Genomic DNA, 9,681 nt, shown 5'->3' with positions numbered 1-9,681 from the left:
GATTCAAATCAGCAAGACTCTGTAGATAATCCATCACTCGATGGTTCAAATGCTCTTGAGCGATGATGTATTGGATAAGGTTGGCTAGTACTAGGTCTCTCTCAATCCGTCCATCGGGAAAAGATGTTACTCCTTCGGGTGCTGCATGACTCGGAAAGTAATAATATCCTTGTTCGCGGGCATAGGGTACCGCGAATCGAAGACGAGCAATTGCTTCCTTCGCAGCAGCTTCTATGGCCAGGCGTGGGGTTGGCATAGATTTCCCTACGAAGGAAACCTCCGTTGGATCTTGGTTGGAGTCTACAGGAGGGATGTGTACTGCTGCCCAATATTCCGAGGTGAAGCGGTCATTCTCGATTTGAACAGCTCGTACTGGGGTGGCTGGGTAGAACCCATAGTACTGCAGGTAAAGTCCCACAATATTTTGACAAAGCTACCTGGGGTTGCATCTGGGGTTCTCCGATAAATACTAGGGCTTGGCATGGCAAGAAATGGTTGTGAGAGTGGTGCACGAGGTGAGGGTTTCTGGGTAACGTCACAAGGTGGCCTTCTTATATAGCATCTGGTTTGGTTTACTTACCATGGTGAAAGGTAATAAATCTGCTAGATCACCTCCAAAGGTCGGGGTCAGTGTCAGAGATACACATATCTCATAAAGAGACGTGTTACTGTGGGTGTCGTCGGGGTTGGTTTTGGTAGCTGTGCCCGGAAAATGTGCAACTATGCATTGACAAAACACGCAAGACTGCTATTAAAATAGAGGCACAACGACAGGTTGCGTTTATATACAAGGTCGCACGATTACAAGCGAGGATACACTGAGACTCGGTACTACTCGTATGGCTTAGTCTACCTCGTTTATGTCTAAACGGGCGTGCCTGGTGGATGTCGAGGCTTCTCCACATGTCTCACTGCCGGGGTTAGTCGGAGATGGCGGAGGAACTGCAGGGTCGGGGTAGCAATGATGACCATCGCGGGGATTGTTGGCCACAATTCCGTTGGAGTGTGCTCCCAAAAGGTGATGAAGCGCTTTTAGGGTCATCAAGACACCTTGGCCGCTGGCTGGAGCTGACCTCAGGGTCTCGATCGGGTGTCCAAACAGCACGACTGGGTTGTCGGCGTCGGGCTCGGTTTCCCTATTCACCGGGGCTCGGCGAACCAGCTCTTCTCGAGCTGCGATCAGATCAATAGTGATTTGATGGAACAATGCCTCTAGTGCACTTACATAGCACACTAGGTGCAACAATGCGGGATCCGTCTCGTGATCTCCGTTGGCAACTTGGGGTGGCCTACCATACCCTTCATGTCTGGGGTAGTAGTAGAACGAGCGACAGTTAACTCTGGGCGACAACTGCCGGAGTTGAACTATAGCTTCTCGAGCGGCTAGCTGGATGGCTTGTGGCTCGAAGGAAGTTGTTCTTCCGGTGAACCTGTAGGGGCGTTCTGGCGACAGACCCCTACCGTAGATGTGCACAGTGGCCCAGAATTGGCGGTCCTCACCGCTCATGGGTCCTTGGTACACAACATATTCTGGGGGCTCTTCTAACGCATAAGCATGACGGGTGAGGTTTGCGAGTATGGTCACGAAACCTCCAAGGTTGGTTGCTGTGGTCTCATTGTGCACTATGGGACCAGGCATTGTGGCTAGGTTGGGGAAGAGGCTGTGCTGTGCTGGGTTGAGGCTAGCGTGCCCTTTTTATAGAAAAGGGGACGAAGTCTTCCTTCGCACGCTTGCGAATGAGACATTTTTGCCATCGGTCACTGGTGTGTGATCGACAGGTTAGGCTGATAGGTTGGGCACCGACTGCCAAAAGTGTCGGGATCACAGTGTGGCTATCTTGCATGGGAAGCTTGGCTGGGGTTTTGGTTAGGGTCTGGTTGGTTGGTTTGCCGAAGTTTTCCGACCTGGCTAAGATAGGATTAGCCAATGGTCAGCCTGGCTCTGATACCAAGTTTGTGGGGACTGATTCTCCGGGTATTAATTTCCAGAAAATGGCCCTTGTGCTCACCAGCCCCAGGATAACTGTTAGCTAATGAGGCACCAACTTGATGCAGAAATTCCAAGCAAAATACAAAATATGTAGTACAAGACCATTCTGGCCTGTGAGTACAACAATATGGTTTCTAAGGATTGATGGCGGAAGCGGTTTGTGGATCATCAGTGTCTATGGGACTCCAATTCCCACAGGAACAACTGACTAGGTTAACTCCTATCTTCGCGAGGCTGTATCCCATTGCTTAGGTTCTGGGGCTGTTGGCATGGTCGCTCCTCTCCGCGCAAAAACAAATCTGGCCAATACAATAGCCAGGGACAAGCCAGTGAGTACTTTGAATGTACTCGCAAACATTATGAACACAGTATAATATAACAATGAAGTGCTGAAAATATTTTATGCTCATGACGTCAGTCACAAAAGATAAATAAAACTCTGATGTGTGCAAGCATGTTATTTATGAATATTCAATAACATAGTAGTATTAAAATTGTGAAATAAATAACAAGCATGCCACAGTCGGGCGTCTTAGCGACACCACATAAAGGGCTTTAAAAGAAATGCCACAGTCGGGCATCTTAGCGACACCACATAAAGGGCTTTAAAAGAAATGCCGCAGTCGGGCGTCTTAGCGACACCACATAAAGGGCTTTAAAAGAAATGCCGCAGTCAGGCGTCTTAGCGACACCACATAAAGGGCTTTAAAATAAATGCCACAGTCGGGCGTCTTAGCGACACCACATAATGGGCTTTAAAAGAAATGCCACAGTCGGGCGTCTTAGCGGCACCACATAAAGGGCTTTAAAAGAAATGCCACAGTCGGGCGTCTTAGCGACACCACATAAAGGGATTTAAAAGAAATGCCACGGTCGGGCGTCTTAGCGACACCACATAAAGGGCTTTAAAAGAAACAATCGTAATGAATATCCCGGAGGTAGAACCATTCCAAGGATATTCGACAATACCAAAATATCACGGGTTAGTTCACAACGAAAAATAAAAATCATAAATATCACAAGTCACAATTAGTGATACCAGCTCTGGTTTAACAGTTTCACCTCCGAAGACCGACACTAAGACCGACACTTGACCCATCCCAGACTGTAATCCTTAACCATGGACACGGCTATTCGAATAGGTTTAATCTCTACAGAGGGTGTACTCTTTACCCACGGGTGACAGATTCCTTTAGTCCATCGGGACTAATTCCGTCTACGGTCTTAACTCACATGTGTCTGGAATCACCCACGACACATGTCAAGCAAAACTCTAAGTGGGGAGGCTACAACCTCGATGTAACATGGGATCACAAAATTTATACTGCGCGCAAACTGGGGAGCTACCCCCTTCGGCTACAACCGAAACACCCATGCTCCCGGACCCGGTGGCATGACTACCGGATGCCTCCGGTATCTTCCACCATGGCCTCTCCATACGGTGTGTGCTAGGAAAGCGGTTGACAACTTACTGAACTGTACCCTACTTGTGGTAGAGACGAGTGGTAGTACGAAGCAAGTATGGGGGTTACTGGCACAAGACTCGATCTACGGTCGACTCAGGAGGTTGTAATGTTCTCTACAAGATTAGCATAACAATGCATACACTTCAACCAACAGATAGAAACACCACGCGACATACCCCATCATGCCATACCGGACACGACCGTCTCGACGGAGGACTAGGAACAAAACCGTGTCTACCCAAGACAGAGGCCTTCCCGGCTTCCCTTCTGAGTAGGATCACATCCTCACATATGACGGAGGACTAGGAACAAGACCGTGTCTACCCAAGACCGTGTCTACCCACCATGAAAGGCATATGACGGTGATTTCCATATCAACTCATCAGCATAAAAAAATCATTAACATGCACTCATGAGTAGGATCACATCCTCACATAAAATGACGTATGCTCGTGTCAGGGTGGTGTTGTCACCGAGTCAAACAACACACACAAAAATTACACCAGGGTTCATAATGCTTGCCTTCAGGTCATGGGAAAGAAGGGTGTATTCCAAAGCATCTTGAAATCTTTCTCCTCTCTTCAAGATCCTATTTTTGAAAATATATATGAATTAACACACAAAATAAAAACAGCACAAAAAGTTGTTTTGAATTTTTTTCAAATAAATCTTAAAATAAACTAGACAATATTTGAGAGAGGTAGGAAAAAGAATTAATTTATTAGGAGTTGTAATTAATAAGATATAGCCGGTCAAAGTTTGGTCAAAATATGTTATTTAAAAATAGGCGTATTTCGGAAACGCGCTTCCACTTAACCCATGTGGACTGGGGCGGGGTCACTGACAGTGGGTCCAGGGGCCCACTGGTCAGGTTTGACCATTCCATCCCTCCTTCTTCTTCCTTCGCCCGAACGGAGGCGGGGCGACGGCGATCAACGCCGGCGAACGGCTGCTCTCCACGGGCTCCAGAGAGTCGAGATGGATCCGCAAGACCAGGGCGGTCCTCATGGTGGTCGTTGGTTCGGCGGGGGTGGAGGGAGTCGCCGACGGTGAGCTTCGCGGCGGAGGAGGCCTCGGGAGCAAGGTGGTTTTTTGGCTGTGGTGGTTCCCGATCGAAATCGAGTAGGGGGAAAGGTTCACGGGAGGAAGATAAGGTTCCTGGTGGAGAGAGTGGAGAGGGGGAGGCCCTGGTGGGGCAGTGGCGGCGGCAGGAGTTGCCGGAGACGGGGAAGAGAACCTTCCCGGGTCGATTGCGAGCTAGTGAAGCGCCATTGGGGTGGCCTGAGGTTGCCCGTGTGCGGGAACGGGCTCGGGGCTTCCTTAAATAGGCGAGTCGAGGCAGTTCGGCGGCGGCAGCGGATAAGGTCGCCGGCGATCGTCTTCTGTAGCTGCAGGGCATCGTGGCGAGGCTGGGGATGGCGGCAGGAGCTAGCGGACGAGCGGTTACTGCTCCAAGGGCGAGCTGGCGAGCGGAGATGGCTTGGGCGGCGCTGGCTAGTGCAGGAGCTGTCGGGCGGCGGTGGCGGCTAGCTGCTGGCCTGCCGGAGACGTGGCGAGAGCTGCGGAGCTCGTGGGTGCAGAAGGGGACACGGCGTGCTGGCTGCGGTCGGTCACGGACCAGAGTGAGTGCGGGGCGGGACGCGGCGGCTCGGGCGCACGTGCGTTCTTTTCTGTGTTTTGCATTTGTCTCATGCATATGTGTTTCCCCTTTCAAAAAAAACTTCATCTAGATTTCTTTCTGTTTGCTCTGCATTTTCTGCATCAAATTTCTTGCACATCTTTCAGTTAATTCCTTGCAAATCTTTGTGAGATCTTACTAGTCTAGTGAGCTGAGGTGACAAGTGTTTTCTTTGCGATGAACTCAGTTACATTGATTTGTTATTTTCGGTCCAACCAAAAACTTTCGGTATCAACGAAGCATACCACTCGGTGCCACCGATTTCACAACAGGAAAATCAGTTTGCCACTTATTCTGTGTTTCTTTTGATCCAGCTCCACTCAGTGAATCTTGTCCTCTACAAGCATCACATTTTTATCATTGCTTTATGTTTTGACTCAAGGATCAAACCCATTCACGACAAATTCCAGAGGGGGAGACAGAGATCACATCTTTATCAAGCCCTTCTTGGAAATTGATGTCAAAGGGGGAGAGAGAGATCACATCAAAGCTTTTCATTTAGAGAGAGAGATCACATCTCAGAGGAAGAGAGAGATCCTTCAGGGAGAGAGAGAGAGATCTCCAGGGGAGAGAATACTAGTAGAGAGTATTTCTCAAGGATCCCAGATGCTTGGTGTTCAAGAGGAGAGATGCCACATGTCTTCTTGAGGGGAAAGACATGTTCATATGTGCTTATTTGCATTAGTTTGCATTAGCTCTGTTCATTTATATCTTTCAGCTCTGATTTGCTGTTCCCTATCTTCTCCCAGTATCCTACGCTAGATTCAGGGGGAGCAAGACATCTAAGGGAAAGAAATCATTCAAATTCATTGCATATCTTTACTCTTGGGGACATGTCTAATCCAATGTAGTACTCAGTACTCACTCTCTACATGTCATCCCAGTCTTGGTACTCTTGTGATTTCTTTTGTTTGCTCTAGCTAGTAGATGTATCTATGTTATCTAACCTTGTTTACGCAGGTTCATTCCATCCTAAGCCAACTCAAGACTACAAGGTAAGTATATGCATCACAATCATGTGTATGAGGAATTCTTGCTAATGTACATATTGTTTGCAAGAAGGACTCATGGGCATGAAGGTAATTCCTTTAATAATTTTTGCTCTGATGCATATGGCCAAGATACATGTAACACATTGCCTGCTCTATCATGGTTATGCTATCACATACTTCTATATCTCATATTCACATGATTGCATACATGTAGGGGGGTCCTATGCTTGTTACATGTCCTTCGAAAGCTTTACTTGGTATTCTTTATATCTTTATCTAAAGCTTTGATGTATGTTGTCATCAATTAACAAAAAGGGGGAGATTGAAAGCACAAGTGCTCCCTAGGTGGTTTTGGTAATTAATGTCAACATATCTCTTGTTGGACTAACACTTTTATCTAGTATGTTTCAGATAAGTTCAACAATGGAGTGGCATGGACTAAAGGATGTGGGAACTCCTTCAAGATGCTAAGGACAAAGGATTGGCTCAAGCTTCAAGCTCAAGGCTCTTCATTTTACATTTTCGTGATCCAAGATCACATTGAGTCTATAGGAAAAGCCAATACTATCAAGGAGGGATGAGGTGTTGCTTAATGAGCCTCTTGCTTCACAGTGCTTAGTGATATGCTCCAAATACCCTCAACTACTTTCCCACTTCCACACATATGTCCTAAACCTAAAGTCGAATCGGCCCCACTGATTCTTCCTATCCGGAGCCACCGAGTTTGGATGTCTTAGACACTGCCACAAACCCTAGGCAAACCGGACTCACCGATAGGGATCTCGGTCTCACCGAGATGGGATTGTAATCTCTCTGTGTATGTCCATTATCAAAATCGGTCTTACCGAGTTTGAGCAATCGGTACTACCGAGATTACAATGCAAACTTTCTAGTTGACTTATTATCAAAATCGGTCCCACCAAGTTTGAGTAATCGGTCCAACCGAGTTTGCCTGACCAACTCTCTGGAAAGCTTATTACCAAAATCGGTCTCACCGAGTTTGTGTAATCGGTCTTACCGAGATTATGTTATGCCCTAACCCTAACCATATCGGACTCACCGAGTTGCATTTCGGTCCCACCAAAAACCCTAACGGTCACATTATTTGCTAAATCGGTCTGACCGAGTTTAACGATTCGGTCCCACCGAGTTTGGTAGATAGTGTGTAACCGTTAGATTTTGTGTGGAGGCTATATATACCCCTCCACCTCCTCTTCATTCGTGGAGAGAGCCATCAGACTGAACCTACACTTCCAGCATCCTATTTCTAAGAGAGAACTACCTACTCATGTGTTGAGGCCAAGATATTCCATTCCTACCATATGAATCTTGATATCTATCCTTCCCCAAGTTGCTTTCCATTCAAATCTTCTTTCCACCAGATCCAAATCCTATGAGAGAGAGTTGAGTGTTGGGGAGACTATCATTCGAAGCACAAGAGCAAGGAGTTCATCATCAACGCACCATTTGTTACTTCTTGGAGAGTGGTGTCTCCTAGATTGGCTAGGTGTCACTTGGGAGCCTCCGACAAGATTGTGGAGTTGAACCAAGGAGTTTTTAAGGGCAAGGAGATCGCCTACTTCGTGAAGATCTACCGCTACTGAGGCAAGTCCTTCGTGGGCGACGACCATGGTGGGATAGACAAGGTTGCTTCTTCGTGGACCCTTCGTGGGTGGAGCCCTCCATGGACTCGCGCAGCCGTTACCCTTCGTAGGTTGAAGTCTCCATCAACGTGGATGTACAATAGCACCACCTATCAGAACCACGCCAAAAACATCCGTGTCTCCAATTGTGTTTGAATCCTCCAAAACCCTTCCCTTTACATTCTTGCAAGTTGCATGCTTTACTTTCTACTACTCATAAACTCTTTGCATGCTTGCTTGATATGTGTTGTGAATGTTAAACTTGTGCCTAAACTCCACTTAAACTTTAAGGAAACTTAAAAACTACAACTTTGGTACTTAGTGTCTGATCACCCCCCCCCCTCTAGACACCTCTTCTCAAGGTCCTACACTATCACACCGGATCATCACGTGGTGTCTCAGCACAAAGAACTTTCACAATGGTGCATACTCAGGGAGAACACTTATACCTTGAAATTTAGTGAGAGATCATCTTATAATGCTACCGTCAATCAAAGCAAAATAAGATGCATAAAGGATAAACATCACATGCAACCAATATAAGTGATACGATATGGCCATCATTATCTTGTGCCTGTGATCACCATCTTCGAAGCACCGTCATGATCACCATCGTCACCGGCGCGACACTTTGATCTTCATCGTAGCATCGTTGTCGTTTCGCCACCTATTGCTTCTACAACTATCGCTACCGCTTAGTGATAAAGTAAAGCAATTACAGGGCGATTGCATTGCATACAATAAAGCGACAACCATATGGCTCCTGCCAGTTGCCGATAACTCGGTTACAAAACATGATCATCTCATACAATAACATATAGCATCACGTCTGGACCATATCACATCACAACATGCCCTGCAAAAACAAGTTAGACGTCCTCTACTTTGTTGTTGCAAGTTTTACGTGGCTGCTCCGGGCTGAGCAAGAACCGTTCTTACCTACGCATCAAAACCACAATGATAGTTCGTCAAGTTACTGTTGTTTTAACCTTCTCAAGGACCGGGCGTAGCCACACTCGGTTCAACTAAAGTTGGAGAAACTGACACCCACACAGGTCCGCTGCCTTATTTCTAGTTGATCATGACCAATATAGATGGTCATAACCTTGCAAATTATCGTGGGTTGCTATGACTAGGCGCCACCTCATCAGTTTTGCCAATGTGTCATGTCCATGTGGCAATTTTTTACCCAATTTGTTGTGGGGACCGATTCTCCGGGTATTAATTTCTAGAAAATGGCCCTTGTGCTCACCAGCCCCAGGATAACTGTTAGCTAATGAGGCACCAACTTGATACAGAAATTCCAAGCAAAATACAAAATATGTAGTACAAGACCATTCTAGCCTGTGAGTACAACAATATGGTTTCTAAGGATTGATGGCAGAAGCGGTTTATGGATCATCAGTGTCTATGGGACTCCAATTCCCACAGGAACAGCTGACCAGGTTAACTCCTATCTTCGCGAGGCTGCTATCCCATTGCTTAGGTTCCGGGGCTGTTGGCATGGTCGCTCCTCTCCGCTCAAAAAAAAATCTGGCCAAGACAATAGACAGGGACAAGCCAGTGAGTACTTTGAATGTACTTGCAAACATTATGAACACAGTATAATATAACAATGAAGTGCTGAAAATATTTTATGCTCATGACGTCAGTCACAAAAGATAAATAAAACTCTGATGCGTGCAAGCATGTTATTTATGAATATGCAATAACATTGTAGTATTAAAATTGTGAAATAAATAACAAGCATGCCACAGTCGGGCGTCTTAGCGGCACCACATAAAGGGCTTTAAAAGAAATGCCACAGTCGGGCGTCTTAGCGACACCACATAAAGGGCTTTAAAAGAAATGCCGCAGTCAGGCGTCTTAGCGACACCACATAAAGGGCTTTAAAAGAAATGCCGCAGTCGGG

This window comes from Triticum dicoccoides, chromosome 4B (assembly GCF_002162155.2).
Source record: "Triticum dicoccoides isolate Atlit2015 ecotype Zavitan chromosome 4B, WEW_v2.0, whole genome shotgun sequence".
In the NCBI taxonomy this organism is placed as follows: domain Eukaryota; kingdom Viridiplantae; phylum Streptophyta; class Magnoliopsida; order Poales; family Poaceae; genus Triticum; species Triticum dicoccoides.
This window is presented reverse-complemented; position numbering follows the sequence as displayed.